Below are 17,233 nucleotides of genomic sequence, written 5' to 3'. Positions count from 1 at the left end.
TCTACTAACTACTCTCCCCCAAAACCAGTATTTCCATTTGCATTCACACTGGCCAAGTGTCAATAGGAACCGGTAGGAGGGGTAAGGGAGTGACGCAAGCACGCCAACGTTGTGGTCACTTGACTTTAGCGCCACATACAAACCCCCATTTGCGCTAGCCCACTAGAGATTTTCCCAAAAACTTTACCGTTTCTCGTGGATCCTTCCATGTCCCTCTGCACCTCCTCGGTGGCGTACATGACGAGCAGCGCCTGCGCCTCTGCATCAGTTTTCACAGGTCACTATTAGGGAAAGGAAAAAAGGGAAAAGACCGCAATTACAGAAGGCTTGTATCATGTGGATGTGCTGACAATTTTGTTGTAATTTCTGTCATTTAATACCATTTATTAATGTGTGTGTATTGCTGCTGTACCCATCCATCCATCCAGCCATCTATATTCACCAGCCTATCTGGTATTGGATGCTGCGATACTGCTGTAACATGCAAATTTATTCTTATGTTGTAGAACATTTAGTGTTCTCTGTTGTTTAAAATGTAATACACAAAGCGCACATTTGAGTACAATCTTAAATGCTCAATTTTCCAAAGACGATATTTTTCAAGTATTGTGCAGTGATTGATACTTAATTGTCTTTTTATCCAGATTATTAATGGCTCCATTGCACAAACAAAATGTTGGCTGCATGCATAAAAAGACATTCAGAGTGTGACTCCAGTCTAATTAACACTGAACTACACAATAAGATGGTGTCACCGTACATCCACCTTTCTCAGTAGTCTGCCCACCTCCTAAACTCCCATTTAAACAATGGACATTGCGGTGTGAATTCAAACAAGAAGAAGAAAGCGGTGTCTTCAATGCCATGGCAACGCTTTCCTCTGGTGTCCCTGCTTCTTATTTCCTTGTTGGACTAATGTAAATGCATGAGGAGGCACTGCATCAACCTCAGTGGCCAAATTACCCATGGAGGACTAAGGTCTGATATGACAGGTCACCCATCACATTTGTATTCATGAGCAGTTAAATGAATGAATTGATGAATAAATGCATAACAAGAATCTGCTAAATTGTCGCGTAAATGTCAAAGGATGCGTGATCTGCTGAAACTTTGTGATTTTAATCCACAAGAGAGGGAGCCGGCTGACTGGCAGTGGGATGGTATAAATGGAAAACAACGATGTCTTCAATGGAAGCACTGTGCTTACTAGCTCAAACTGTGATGGAGAAATATGATCATGAAAGGGCCTTTGCAGCAGACTTGTGAGGTATCCTACCTGAAACCCACTGTCTGGAGTGCTGGGCGATGTTGTACACAGACTGTGCTTTTATTCAGTGTGTTATCTCCCTATTTAGTCCTTTGTGTCTGCTAGAATGGAGACATAAGTGCTGTGTGGAACATCCAAAAGCAATCTGCTTTAACAAGATGGCTTGGTTTGTATACACGCTTATCACGAGCCAGGCAGCGGGACCAGGTTTGGTTGTTATTATTCATGACACAAGATGTCTTTGATCTAGGCCCTGGTCCTCTGCAGAATCCTGCATTACCGTATTGCAGCAGTTTCTCTTAGAAACACATCATGGGCACCCATGTTGCCGAGGCCACGTCTGCTATGTTGACGTCCACACTTTTTTGGTGTCATTCTATTTTTGCAGTTAAAGTTCTTTCAAAGTTATAGTTGACAGTTTTTCCAAACTTAAAGGAAGAAAAAAGGTTTGCCAAGTAAGATATCGTTGCTGCCAGAAATGTTGATAACTGTTTTAGCTAGAAGGATAACATTCAAATACACCGCGTTTCAAATTATTCTGCAAATTGGAATTCAGTGTCATAAACATTAAATATTTAGTTTTTGAATCAAACTCATTGATGGTATTGTGTATCTGGGCTCTTTGGATCACTGAAATCAATCTCAGACACCTGTGATGATTAGTTTGCCAGGTGAGCCCAATTAAAAGAAAACTACTTAAGAAGGACGTACCACATTATTACGCAGGCCACAGGTTTCAAGCAATATGGGAAAGAAAAAGGATCTCTTCTGCGGAAAAGCATCAAAAAGTGCAATGCCTTAGACGAGGTGTGAAAACATTAGATATTTCACGAAAACTTAAGCGTGATCATTGCACTGTAAAGAGATTTGTGCCTGATTCAGAGCACAGACCGGTTTGTGTGGGCAAAGGCATAATGAGGAAGGTTACTGCCAGACAATTTCATCAGATTAAGAGAGCAGCTGCTAAACTGCCATAACAAAGCAGCAAACAGGTATTTGAAGGTGCTGGTGCCTCTGGAGTCCCGCGAACCTCAAGGTGTAGGATCCTCCAGAGGCTTGCAGTTAAGCATAAACCTACTATTCGGCCACCCCTAACCAATGCTCACAAGCAGAAACGATTGCAATGGGCCCAGAAATACATGAAGTCTAATTTTCAGTTTACTGATGAGTGCCATGCATCCCTGGATGGTCCAGATCGATAGAGCAGTGGATGGTTGGTGGATGGCCTCCTCAAGGCTGCAACATCAGAAAAGAGTCATATGGGTATAAAAGGAGAGAAACTCATGGTGTGGCCCCCATCCTCCCCTGACCTCAACCCTATTCCTAAATCCTCAGGCAAAATATCTATGAGGGTGGGAGGCAGTATGCATCAAAACAGCAGCTCTGGGAGGCTATTCTGACATCCTGCAAAGAAATTCAAGCAGAAACTCTCCATAAACCAAGTTCAATGAATGCAAGAATTTTGAAGGTGATATCAAAGAAGGGGTCCTATGTTAACATGTAACTTGCTTTGTTAAGATGTGTTTGATTGAAATAACTTCAGTACATATGACCTCCTTATGCTGCAAGTTTAACAAATGACAAATTTTCAGTTCTTCACAACCTAAGACATTTTTTGCATCTCTGTTGTGCATGGGCTTACGCTTCTGTGACACGCAGGAATAGGACACAAGCGGGACATACGTTCTACACACACGCCGAAGGACGCCTTTTTCGTCGCATCAGATGCAGACAGCCACTGTCCAAACGTCTGTATTTTACGCGTTTGGAGTGAAAACGGGTTGACGGCAGCGGGTCCGGGCCTTAAAGAGAATAAACTTTTCCAAAAAAACATTTTTTTTTTAACATCATTTGGTGCCCATTGGTGAAGCTTTAAATGGGTGAGCCGAGCCAAAAAAAGCCATAGGGGCAAGGTGAAGTTGTCGTCTCTGTACTGAAATCAAACATTACAAAACAAGACCAGTACACATAAGAGCACTGCAAAACAGTCTCCATTGACCTGCTCAGAAACAAATGTAGCTCAAGTGTTGACAGTCCTGACCGGTTTGAATACAGGTGTGCTAAGAAAACTTCATACATCCTGTATGACTTACCACAATTTGCTCAAACTTACATAGTATTATTTTATTTTATATTTTTAGGAAGACATAGGACATAATTAGAAAACTAGAAAAGTTTCTATGAAATTATTGGGAAATTACAGACCCATATACCAAATCCTCCCTAGATTTCTGTGTCCTCGTAGATGAAGACCTAATGGCATTTCAACTGATTAATGTCTGGACAGGAGGCATCGTCATGAAACTTATTATAAAAATTATAAAATACACATTCATCCCTCCCTAGTGGATAATTTATTTCTCAGAAGAGAGCACAGGCCATTTGCAAAGATTTGTTTGCTAATAATTTCAGTTAGACTCTAAGTAACATGCCTGGTAGTTGCCTGAAGTATTTGACATTCAGCAAGCTACCTCCCCGATCTTTTAAATGTAATCAAACTCCATGGTTCAGCTCTTGTTTGTTTGGAATTTGCTTGGATAAAAATGAGTTTTTAAGATGATTAATGATGTGCTGGTGGTAAGTATAAGGCTTGCACTGTGATAAAAACATGACATCTGTGTGATTACATTTTATTTTCTTTGTCAAAGTTGAGCTCAGTTGAAACAGCTTCTGGGAATGTAGAAGGCTTTGCCAAACATTAGCCAAAGTCCTGATATGAGGATTCTCCCACGAGAGGGTGGACTGCAGATTGGAATGTCCACTGACTGATAAAAGTGACTGCAGCTCTATTGAATCCTCCCATATCCTGTAAATGTTCATGGCAGATGGACCAGGCTGTGTGTGTGTGTGTGTGTTTACAGCTCTTCCATCAATAGCAATTACAAGGACACATAGCTGATTGCTGACCTCAGTCACAAGCTTTGTGTGTGTGTGTGTGTGTGTGTGTGTGTGTGTGTGTGTGTGTGTGTGTGTATGTGTGTGTGTGTGTGCGTGTGCGTGTGCCGACATGTGTCATGTTTCTCCCCGGGTCAACATACCATCATGGTTTGTTGAGTCCAGGCTTGAATGGCGCTGGGATCAGTGATAAAGGCAGAGCTTGTCTCAGCAGTTCAGCAGAGCTTTACAGATTAGCAATAGATGGGGATGAAACATTGGCACAAACAGCTCCTCGGTACACTAGTGTTTAATAAACAGGAAGAAAAGACAGCGCCTTGGTGCTGCTGTGTTCTGCTGCACTGATGCTCATTTGTTGAAGGAAAGCAGATTAGTCCATTAGAGAGACTGACAACATGCTCCCAGACCGCCACGCTGGCACAAACCAGCAGTGAATCTGAGCTGCTGGATCAATCAACCAGAGTTACAGCGATAATACAGTATTGAGATATCAATACATGTCCATTATGCTACAATCTAAAGTAGATTGATACACAATAGTCAACCGATAATCAGTTAATGAACACCACAGACAAAGTTTCCTGCGAGTAACTTAGGCTTGTAGTCCTCTATATTCAGTTTAAAAGCACCCTGGGGAGTTTTCATGTAAGTGAGCATGGTTTAGTTCATATTCAAGCACTGTGTTAACAAATACCAATGTTTTAATTTTAAAGTTGTTTTTAACTGCGTAGTTTAAATTGCAACTTTGTTTCTAGACCTACCGTCAACAGATATTTGAATATATTGTATGTATTGCAAACATTAAATACAACTGTCACATGTAGACGAGTATTCATCACCACTATGACTCATTCTTAAAAGAAACAAATGTTGTCTTGGACCAAAGTTTCTCAAGAAAAAAAAAAACACTCAAGAAAAAGGGATGGAAATAATCATTGTGTGCATTCACATATTTGTATTATCCAGTGTCAGAAAATAATAGCAGTATTGTAGCAACAGTTTGCTTTTATTTACTTATGTTGGCACAAGGTAATGATTACTGTACGCATTGTAATCTGGGTTCATTTTACATTAAAACCTGACTTCATACACAGATCACTTTTTTTTTTTTTTAAGTGCCACCAAACCTTTATAAATTACATTTTCGATAGTGGGGGCACAATTTGCCCCCCACATTTAAATTTTATGTCCTGTACTAGTAGTATCATTGTGCATTTGCTGTCTGCCACAGTGTTACTTATGTCACTATCACTATATGGCAAAGTCTGAAAAATTTTAATCCTACATAGGACAGTTAAACCCCAAAAATATACAGATTCATCCAAACCTAAAACAGGTGACGTTACTAGAACTAACAGGCTGGACCTGGGGCATGAATGCCTTTCTGCATTGTTTCTATATTTAAAAAAAGGCTCATTTGCCAACACATGATGTCTTATAATAGATTCATAGGCACAGCATGATTCCATTCATGCAGTTTAATAATTCTATTGTTAATAAAAAACTAAATTGATATACCACTGTAATGAAGGTCCCATTCATCACTAATATTTTGCAGCATTAATACATTATAGCTCATGTTATGGGTAAATTAAATGAGGAACAACAATTTTTAATGTTTATTGGAAAATATTAATATCTGTTTTGTGAAGGTTGCGGCTGGTGTTGATTGGAGGCCAGCCCTGTCAAGAGAAACACATGGACTCAGTTTGCTAGTTTGGCTAACTACACATGTGCAGCATGCTGTAGTAGGTTAGATAGATAGATAGATAGATAGATAGATATTTATTGATCCCAAAAAATGGGAAATTACAGTGTTACAGCAGCACACAAAATATACATACATACAATATACATGAAATAAGTATAATTATAATAACAAATATAAGAATAAAAATATAAGAATGTAAGACACAAAATTTAAGTATATACAGATGGGAAAAAACAAAACAAAAAATGTGCAGCTTTTGTAAATAGACCCAGTCGTGCCGGTTGCCCTTATGTAGTATTGTGTGTCTCAGAGTCTCATCTACCCCCCAGGGATGACGTGTTGAAGAGTTTTATTGTCTGGAGGTAGGAATGATTTCCTGTAGCGGTCCGTGCGGCATTAAAACTGTCGGAGCCTCTTGAGAAGCTGCTCCTCTGTTGGACCAGTGTGGGGTGGAGAGGGTGGTCAGGGTTAGGTCAGGTTAACATTAATGCAGGTTAACATTTGCTGTTTGTACAATTGTAAAGTTTGTGTTCAAGTAACTCACTCAGTGTTCAGGCTAAAACAGTCCCCAGCGTATCGAGCCCTATTTTAATGGTTCCGGGAGATATCCTGTACCATGGAGATACCAGGTGCGTTGGAGTACTTCTGTTGACTGTACTCGCTAAACTAACTATGTTTGATTGTATTAGGTAACATAATGCAAGCGAATTGAGAACCTTAGAGAAGTAGAAATGTATTTGATGTGGTTGTTGTATTTTGTATAATTTTTCAAATTAAGTACATTTCAGACTTAAATTGTATTATGGTAGGGTCGAGATAAGGTCAGTGGCAGGCTATAAAAGGCTGCCAGTTTCCATCTAGCTGACCTGCTGTCTGGACCACATGCGGCCTGTGGTGTTCAGTTTGCTGGTTGTGATCATGGCGTCCATATTTGTGTTAATTGTTGGGGAAAGAAAACACCTGTTGATCTGCTCCGTACCCCTGCCTCAACCCTCCGGCTGTAATTATCCAACCTCTATGCGGCCATCCTAACAAGCTACTTTATTAGAAGAAATGCAGCTCAAAGTTGTTTACAACAAAAGAAATTACATGCACCATCTTTACATCTCTCGAATGTTCTAAACAGTTAGAAAAGCTTGTTTGGCCTTTTTATTAAATGGATTGTCATAAATCTTGTACAGACATTCATGGTTCCCACAGGATGAGTCCTACTGACTGTTGATTTTCCTGATGTATGAGTGTTTGCAAACACTACAGAGGTAGTCGATACAGCTGGTGAGTGAATGAAGAGAGAGAGTTGCGCGGGCAACAACAACGCCGTGAATCAAACGGATAAAACATTATTTTGTGATTGTTTCACTGGGGTTACGTTGTAAAGCACAGATAAACACAAACACACCTCTGCAGAGGAGCGAGGTGAAGATCAGGGGAAACACTGAAGCTCGTACAAACACACAGCAATGTAACAACCTGTTCTCATCACAGGTCATCAAATACCACTGATTTGAATCACACAGACGCTAAAGGGTGTATTAGTATCAGGCAGCGAATGGGCAAGGCGCCGTTGTGTGACAGTCTGGGAATACGAAAGCACACCCTGCACACTGCTATTGGCTGGGGGTTACACACCCACGTGGAGTCCAAAAGGCTCTTTGCTGATGCCCAGAAACGTCCCGCACTCATAAAAAAAGTCTCTGCAGATACAGATACGCATTTCTAGTGGCTTACAAGTTATTATTTGGAGGGATTACTTTTGTGTCATTGTATGCATATTTCTTTTAGAGGAATCCTGCATGTTATACCTTTCACACCAACATAACTTTAACTGTATTGAAACACAAAACATTTGATCTGGATGGCACAAACAGATACTTTAGATGAGACAATAACGCCGGCATAGCGTTCTCTATACTGCTGTATTAAAACACAAAATTCCTGTGAAAACAGTGGTGTGAAAACAGTTGATCTGTTCAATAACTCTGAGGTGGCAGAAATGGGATATTTTTTTCAGATTTAAAGCCAGAAATTGCCTCGAGATGAAAACTTTAATACATTTTCAACTTTTAAATACGTAAAAATGTGCAAAGAAAAGCAAAATGTCTGCAGGTTTTACAGGCTGTTTTATGGAACTGTTGTTAGGGAGAAAGCTTGATCATTGTGATGTGTGGATGACATTTACTGGTCGATAGCTGATCTTAATAAAAGTCCTGTATTGACAAACCAATTTATCACCTTGAATCACATAAGCTGCAGCATTTTGACTGTTTTTTGGTCTGTATATTCCAAGGCTTTGTGTAAAGCCAGTACACTCTGCAGCCCAGACCTCACACAGCTGTGGTCAGTGTGTGTGTGTGTGTGTTGTGTTGTGGTGTGTGTGTGTGTGTGTGTGTGGTGTGTGTGTGTGTGGTGCGTGCGTGTGTGTGTGTGTGTGTGTGTGTGGTGTGCGTGCGTGCGTTTGCGCGTGCGTGTGTGTGACCGGGGTTTTTCCTGAGTGTGTTGAGAGACAGCCCTTGAGAGACACACAACCTGCTATGCATCAGTCCCAACCCCCCTCAGCTGTCTCTCCTCAGCCTTAGTGGACATGGCAGCCTGCTCACAAGCATTTTCCTCTACAGGGACATTTACCCAACACACACACATTCTCACACGCACACACACACACACACACACACAACACACACACACAACACACACACACACACACACACACCACACACACACACACACACACACACACACACACACACACACACACACACACACACACACACACTCCTGACAGCACTCTTCCTACCCTGGCTCGATCAAAGCCATCCACACAGTAAATAAACATATCAAAATGGCCAACAAAAGAGCCAGTAACTGCTTTGGGAAAAAAAAAAAGACTTGAAGAACAACAAAGTGAGGGCTCTTGGCTATGGGATCACAGGCGGGAGGAATATGATAGGCGGGGTGTGAAGATGTGAAGGTAATATAAAGGGAGAGGCTTCTGTACTGAAAGCCGCCAACAATGATGTCATCTAAACTAGCAAACACACACTGCAGAATAAAATACATGATGCAGAATATTGATGTATAGGAGCTGGCTTTGAAATGCACCCTGAAGTCAACTACAAAGGAGCTTGTAGTGCAAAATCAGCAGGTAGATTTGATGGACAGGTAGAAAAGGGCTGGGTGCTATATAGATCTGTTATCTCTCTTCTGTCGAATACATTTGTATTTATAGGCTACACTGGGATTACCACTTTAAGGGTATAACTGCCAGACCCAATGGTTTCCTTTTGTGGCCACCATTAACGTCATCCGTCTCCATCTCTAGAGCGCTGCCCTAGTCTTTATAACAGCAACAACACATACCATACACAGCCAAGTAGCATATCAAATCTTATTCCCACACAAAGCTGGTGTAGTCTTAGCAGTGTAAAAAAGAAATTTTGTTATCAATCTTAAGAAAAAAAAACATTTTTTTTACGCTGCTGCCCATGGAGTAATAGACCTGCCAAAAAATATATTTAACAATCTATTTGGTTCTATGTGATGCTGTTTTGGGTTCTAGGTAGCATAAAAAAAGCTGAAACACTGTAATCAATTTTTAGCATTTTTATTTTGGCAAGAAAACAAAATGGTGAATCTAATCACTGTGCGTGTGATTACATTATTACATTTTGTCTAAAGAAAGAAAGAATGGCAATATGTCCCCTCAGAACTTATATTTGTCTCTCCATCTCATTTAGAAGCAGTAGTGTTTTTGGTTCATATAAGTCACATAAAAAACATTATTATAGCGAGTAGTGTACACTGGACTTCCGAATCGGGACTATTTTACACATGTTCAATTCAATTTTATTTATCTAGCGCTAAATCACAACAACTATATTATCTCATTGTGCTTTTCATGAAAGAGCAGGTCTAGACTGTACATGTGACAGAATGAATACTGTGGGCCTGCATACCTTAGTGTAATTATATGTGATCATAAGTGCATGTTAGTGATTACTGGGGTGCAAGTGAGTTTTTATGTCCCATTTGTTGTCTTAATAGGTTCATTCTGGAGGAGGGTGCTTTGTGAAAAAATCTATTATTACTTTAGTTTTTTAAATTTTCTTCTTTCAGTAACATATTTCTCAAAATGTGAGAAACATGTGACTTGTATCCTACTCCGTCCTGCATTCCTTAGGTAAACCCTGTTCTGCATGACAGTTATTTAGAGCCAAGGCTGACTCACTGATGTTTTCTCCCCAAATCACTTGAGGGTTATACTTACATAATGCAGGTTGATTGTATACTATGGTCCTATCAATGTTCTAACTGATGTACCATATAAAGTGATATCCACTTGGGATACCAATAACCTGGACTCCCCTTTCATCAAAACATGAATGAATCATGGTTACTAGGAGAAGTAATGACTTTCAACAGAGGTTCCATAATTCTGTGTTCAGCGCTGTCTTTCACTATGAAAGTGACCAGAGTTTGTTAATGGGCAGTAAGTGGACATGGTTTCTCTGCCTGTTTCTCAGAGTAACTTTCCGGTTGACAACTACTGAACCAAAATGGTTAAATTTAGCATGATGAAATACTTGTAGATGTATAGTATTTATCAGGAGGGCCACAGTGAGTGAGTCACAGTTAAGCCACTAAAGCGCTGCATGTGGTTGTCCAAGCCTTCGAAATTCCATCAGTCTGATCCATTGTTCTGAGTATCGTGTTGGCTTTTCTTTTTAATATGCCAATGAAATTGGATTGATTCAATTCAGACGCGGCGCCATGCCGAGCCCGTGGCAAAGACCAGGGGCTGCTTTAATAGTTTCTGACAGGGAAATCAAAGCTCAGGATGGAGTGCTGTACTAAATGGTAGGTATTTATAATTAGAGGGCAGGTGGGCTTCAGCCAGGCAGAAACAGTGGCTCGACTCATAGCTGCATGGAATTCAGCTTAATAATTAATGAAGCCTGCTCCCCTGCAGAGGAGGGAGACTTGCGTTGAAAAATGAACTCCTCTTTGATGAAATACCACCCAGGTTTAAAGACATATTTCCATCTGCCACACCAGTGAGAGTCATCTCCATCACTGCCAAGGATCGGGCCTGTCCCAAATAGGGCTGGGTAATGAATTCAATACTTTTTATGCATCAAATTGCCTCTAAAGTAATTTAAGGGTAGTGAAAAATGCCTCATCATTCAATACATAATTCCAATACCTAAGAAGTCAATTTAGAGTCAGTGAGCCAATCAACATGCAGCATGCTTCTAACAAGCTCTTATATTGCTTGTGATTGGCTGTCTAATGTTACACGTCGTAGAGACACGCGGGAAAACCTCTACGTTACACAGTGCCGGCTGGTAGAAGTTGAAAAATATTATATAAAAAGATTTATGCCATAATGTAATTTTGTAATTTCTCTTTGTTTTATCAAATTGATATAAAAAAAGTATAATTTACAATCTGGTATTGAAATCAAGGTATTGGTCTTGGTACCTGTATTGAATATATGATGCCAGGCCTAGTCCCAAACTACTAAAAGGTTTTGTTAGTGTGTTAGTGTTGGTCCAGACCTTCCCCCGCATTGCTGTGGACGAGGGTCTGGTGAGTCCACACAACATTCCTTGATAGGAGAAAAACTCTGGTTTCTTGGCTTTTTTTTAAACCAATCACAATCATCTTGGGCGTGGCTAAGCTCCAGACGGAGTCACGGTGCCTCTGCTAAATAATCTCAGGAAGGAACTTGTTTTGGTGGAACTGGTACGTTCAAAAGTAGTTTTAGTCGTGCAACAGAAAACTCAGATTGGACAGATAGTCTAGCTAGCTGTCTGGATTTACCCTGCAGAGATCTGAGGAGCAGGTAACCATAGACCTCAGAAATCCACCGGGGGTTAGAACACCAACACAAAGAAAGAGGACGGGGATGTCCCGGAACGGAGCAGGACGTCATGTAAATCAGGCAGCAATCCCAGAAGTGGAACGTTGTGGATGTTGACTACTATAAAATATACCAAAAAAGAGCTTTTCACCTGCAGTGATCAATTAAAGTCACCACTGGTGCCATTAATAAACTTAACTACTGCCTAGTTTCTATTGCTCCTGCTGGGACACTTGCATCAAAGAAGGAGAGTCGAGTGGTTTAACTAGTGCTATAATTCTATGAAATTCCTGAACTGCGACGAATGAAAACAACAGCGGATGAAATATAGCTGGTATAATTCATTTCATTTTACTCTGAAAACCTTTCTCTTTGGGTAAATACTCAGCAATAAAAGCAGGAAATTACCAACTAATGTCAGAGCAATTTCCCCTTGTGAGCTCTTTGCAGTGCAGAGCTTGTTGTGACACGAGTGGAAATAGCACATCTGTCCGTTGTGGGAATCCACCATTAGATTCATGTGTAGCATGACAAATCCTGCTGTTTCTCAACCTGTGTCAGACTAACGGATGAAAGCAGACTGTGTGTTTTCAATTAAAATGATGCAAATGAAGCTTGATATGTGCTGCGCATATGCATCTGCTTCAGGTCAACTATCACAAGTGGCTTTATTTTCAATTACATTATGTAATGAATCCATCAAGTGAAGTCAAATAAATTAATAAGGGCAAAACTGTGGAGCAGTTGTGACTGCAAATTCAAACTGACAGTTGCATGGGGTGCCTCATATGTCATATTCTGCGTCAGTGGGACAGCACTGTAAAACAACTATGGATTTCATTTGTTCAGTCGTGCACATAGTTAAGTTTTTACTACATGGGTCTGTTAGGTGAGAATGTGTTATATATTCTGTACTTGTCACTTATTGTTTCATACACCACTGACTGTAGAGATATGGGAAAATAGATTTACAGTACGACCCATTCAAATCCTTTTTTATATAAAACAGAGCATTAGGAATTATCAACTCATGGAGAACCTGTACCATATTTATGAAGTTGCAAACACAGAACAAGGGTGTGTGTGTGTACGTAGAAACTAGAATGTAAGACATGTTTTCAGTTATTTCACACTTTTTTACATAACAGTACATAATTCTATATGTGTTCATTCATAGTTTTGATGCCTTCAGTGATAATCTACCATGTAAATAGTCATGAAAATAAAGGAAACACACTGAATGAGAAGGTGGTCCCAAACGTTTGGCATGTACTGCACATGTACAGATCGCCAGGTATTCACACGTACTTACATTTTTTTGAAAGTAGTGCATGTTTTATGTTCCTGCGTTTGGTTGAAGTTTTGTTGGTGTCTTTTCTTAGTGTTTGAACTTTTTTTGTCCTCTCCTCTCCACGCCCTCTGCATGTGTGTGGCAGAAGCGTGGCTAGCTTCTCCAGGCAGGTGATGAGGCATACCTGGATCCTCTCACCTCATCCCCTACTCCACATAAGCCTGGTCTTCACTCCACTACTCTGCCAAAGAATTCCGTCATGTTTGGTTGTAAGTGACCAGTGAAGGTGTGTTTGCTTGTGATCTCTGCCTTTTTTTCCTGTTCATGTGGCTTAAAGCGTGATTTATGCTTCTGCGTAAAATCTACTCCGTGGCTACGTGAGTACAGTAGGTAGGTGGAGACACAGACCTATGCCTGACCCTACGCTGTAGCCTGACGTCACCTCTAGGAAAATGTAACTACGCGTCGCGGCGACGCTTGTTGCGCAACCGTGGCTTGGAAAGGTTGCATTTCCCCCGAATAATTTCCTGGTTTTCAACATGAAATCAAGGAGAGGGTTAACTTCTCCTGCCAAAGCTGTCTCACTGTGGTCAGACAGAACAGGGGAGACACTTTGTTTCCCTCACTAATACTCTAGAGTCGCTACTCTGGAGATAATCATGCCACTCTCTCACTCTCTGAACTACGCACACACACACACACACGCACGCATGCACATGCCGGCCCTCTTACCTGCATTTGCATTTCTTTTGTGTATTGGTTATGTGGTTGTGTGCTGCTGCGGAGCATCATGTTCATGTAGCTGCAGCGAGGTTGTGTGTGTCTGAGTCAAACGGGGTTAACGTCTGTCCAGACAGCAGATAGGCGGCCACACAGAGTTTTGTTTGACCTCCGACCTCTGAGCATTATGTCCAGAATGAGAGCATTTGTCGGAAGTGGAAGAAAACCTTGCTCTTGCAGCTCTTGGATGGATTTTCTCCTTGGAGCTTCCTGACTGATTACTACAATGTGAAGTAAAGCAGACCAACCTTTCTCTCAAACGTAAACACATATGGTGTGGATTTGTATCATATGAAGGCAAGCATTCTTCGCTTCGCTGCCTAACTGTTATGGAGACAGAATTATCTACTATCCAGCGACACAGTATTTATGTCTGGCGCGTGAAAGCCACGGAGGAGCCATTGAAATGACTAAATACTTAAACAGCTTCTGTCCGCGAGTTGCCACAACAAACAGGCCGGCTGCCTCCGTGGCTACTTATTACGTGGCACTTTCAGAAAGAGGACATTGCATCTTCACCTGTGGGAGTAAGGAGTGATGTTGCTGTCTGCTCTGTCAGCAGACCACTTCCTGTTTGTCTCACGCTTGCCATCCATTGAGAACAGCACACCATTTACTCTCTCTCAAGCCGAGGTGTCCATTTATCTCAAGGAGAGATGTCAGAGGTGTGACAGATGAGAAGAGGACCCACTGTTTCCTTTAGCTGATGCCCAGTCCGCCCCCGCAAACACCTCCTGTTCTGTTCACAGCCACCATCTTCCCATTTCTTTTTCACCATGACTTTTTCCCAGATTCGCAGCAATATTTGTAAACTTACTTTTCTTGAAAAAAAAAAAAAAATGAAATCAAAATTAGTTAGCTGGAAGTAAACGTAACCCCTTTGGGTTTAATGTGGAGGGACTGCATCCGTCACTCCACAATGCTCTGATTAATTTTGCATGCATTCAACACACCAGTCATTATTTTTGACCAATCTACTGTGGGCATTTGCTCCTAGTTTCCATCCACATTATTATTTTCTCTACACTGCTTTCCTGAAGCTGTAGTCTGAGTTGCAGAATGTGTTTGATATCACAGATTGGACAGAGGTGTTCGCCCTGCTGACTGCTGTGCAGCAAACACTGATCATTTGATTATATCAAGATTAAACGTATACAGCCATTATTGCAGGTCCTATGTAAACACCATAACAAGATGCTGTTTGTAATAAAGGATGGAATTGAGTGTACATACCCTAATTACCACACCGAAATTACCGGCAATCTGTCAAATTACTGTGCGTGTACACAAATTAGTCATAATATATGACCACCTGTACATTAAAATGCCACAATGTAATACCCTTGCATTCATTACATTTCACGACAGTGTAGAAGATTATCTACAACATAGAAAGAATTAAAGGATTTTTGATATGTGGGATGCAGCGGTGACACTCCACAAAGCGTGGCGGGCCTCCGGCGAAAAGTTGAGGCTGACTCAACTTTTGGAGAAACGCAACAAATCACTCGCTATGTTTGGCTTTTCTCTTTCTTTCCTGTGAAACAAGGCTGTCCTCAAGTGTGGTGGTAGAAACGCTGAGATCTACAAACGATCTGACGGAAATCAGTAAAATATAGTCTAGTTATTCTACATTGAGGGGTTAAATAACCAAACTAGACATCACGCAAGTGGGCCGTTTGTTAAGTGACTCTCCCACTGCAGCATGATCCTATATCAAATCACCACTACGCTTTTCTTGGTTTGAAAGGTTGGTAGCTAAAGAAAACTCAAACAATGTGTATATTTGCATGAGCCTCGAGTCCATGCATCGCTTTATTCTGCATGGTGAGAGGGTTGGCAGGTGTAGTTCAGCACAAAGAAAATAGTTCCTATACAAAAGTGTTTACAACAAGGTCTGTGGGTTATCTTTAGTAACCGGGTCATGATTTCTGGAAAAAGACATTGCTGTTGAATTTTTCAAATCAATTTCTCTGGCGCTTTGAGCACCACACGCCGTGTGCCATCAAATTCTATTACATTGGAGAGAAGGTAGACATCTCAATAGCCAATATCTCTAAAACTGGGCAACTCATACCTGAACTATCTAGATAGATTAACAGCACTACAGGTCTGATGACAAATGTGTATTTTTGGTCTGGGGGGGTGAACTGTCCCTTTAGAAGTCTTGCTTCGACCCTTGTCTGTTTGTGTTCCCTGTGTTTTCAAAAGCTCTTAAGGACACCCATGCGTATTAAAATGTTAAATAATCTTAACTTGACAGAACTCTGAGCCTTTTTAAGCTTACAGATGGAAGTTTGCCAACTGAAAATCGAGGAACTGTTTGCTATCTCTCTTACTGACAGAAATGGCTTTAAAGGTTTGTTGCCAAACACACCTTGTACATGATTAACTATCTTTGCTGTATTAAAACACTCGCGTAGCCATCTGCCAAGTACGATTGTGTTCAACCACTGAAACCATTTCATGAGAAAACTCATTTTCAGCCTCTTAATTATTTTTCATTACAGTGGCGCTGAGGAGTAGATTGGAATAGGACAGTAATTGCCCGGCCTGAGCGGTGGAACAATCCTGATGCATCAGGCTAGATGAAGTGTGACAGGAAGACATCTCGCTACTGTCCAGATCCCATTAGCCTGTTTCCTTCTTTGTGATCGGTAAAAAAAAAAAACTCCCATTGTGGTCAGTGCAAGGTCAGCGTGGCAGCCTTTTACGGAGTCAAAGTGCAGGCGGCAATCTGCACGAGATGTTGATAACCTTGTCGCAAGCATTGCGAGTGTGCTCATTGTGTGTTGCTGTCACATTGCGGTGCACTTTACCATTCTCCCGGAGCTGCTACTGGAACTAAATGGGGCCGCTCCTGCAGGTTTAGGAAGGATGTGTTCAGCACAGCCTGAGAGACTGCTGTTAGGATTATCTTTTTTTCGCCCATCTGCGGTGTGATAGTAAAGCTTCTCCAAATGTAGCATCGTGAGCAGTGCTGCCAATCAATACAGCTCTCTCTGCGAGAGGTAAAAAAGGGTCTCTGCTGTCTATTCGGCTTAAGTCCCCCTGCCTGTTCCGAAATCTGTCTGTATCCTCCCTGCGTTGGCCAGTTTCATGGGATAGTAGAAATAAGAACACATTGTTTGTGCAAGAGCTCAGCATACAAATCAGAGAGTGATCAGAGATTGCCAGTGGTGAATAAAAGCAGCGTAATGCGATGCATGTGTTTGTCTTTAAAATGAGACAATATTACTTTGCTGGACAGCAGGTGATGTAGCCATGGGTGAAAATTACTGGACAAAGATGCATTACTTTTTTGGGGCGGCTGTGGCTCAGTGGTAGAACGGTTGCCTGCCCCTGCAGTCATTGTCGAAGTGTCCTTGGGCAAGACACTGAACCCCGAGTTGCCCCCGGTGCTGTGCATCGGAGTGTGAATGTGTGTTT

At 41.3% G+C, this 17,233-nt stretch overlaps 1 long non-coding RNA gene across 1 annotated transcript; it reads left to right on the top strand.

The window, feature by feature from the left end:
• The first annotated feature begins 2,953 nt into the window (after positions 1-2,953).
• Positions 2,954-16,812, top strand: LOC116706642 (uncharacterized). Its single transcript, XR_004336290.1, has 3 exons — positions 2,954-3,061; positions 16,681-16,685; positions 16,801-16,812. It is a non-coding gene; the product is annotated as an uncharacterized LOC116706642 (long non-coding RNA).
• The last annotated feature ends 421 nt before the right edge of the window (positions 16,813-17,233 follow it).

Source organism: Etheostoma spectabile, chromosome 18, assembly GCF_008692095.1.
Source record: "Etheostoma spectabile isolate EspeVRDwgs_2016 chromosome 18, UIUC_Espe_1.0, whole genome shotgun sequence".
Classification (NCBI taxonomy): Eukaryota; Metazoa; Chordata; class Actinopteri; order Perciformes; family Percidae; genus Etheostoma; species Etheostoma spectabile.
This window is presented reverse-complemented; position numbering and strand designations above follow the sequence as displayed.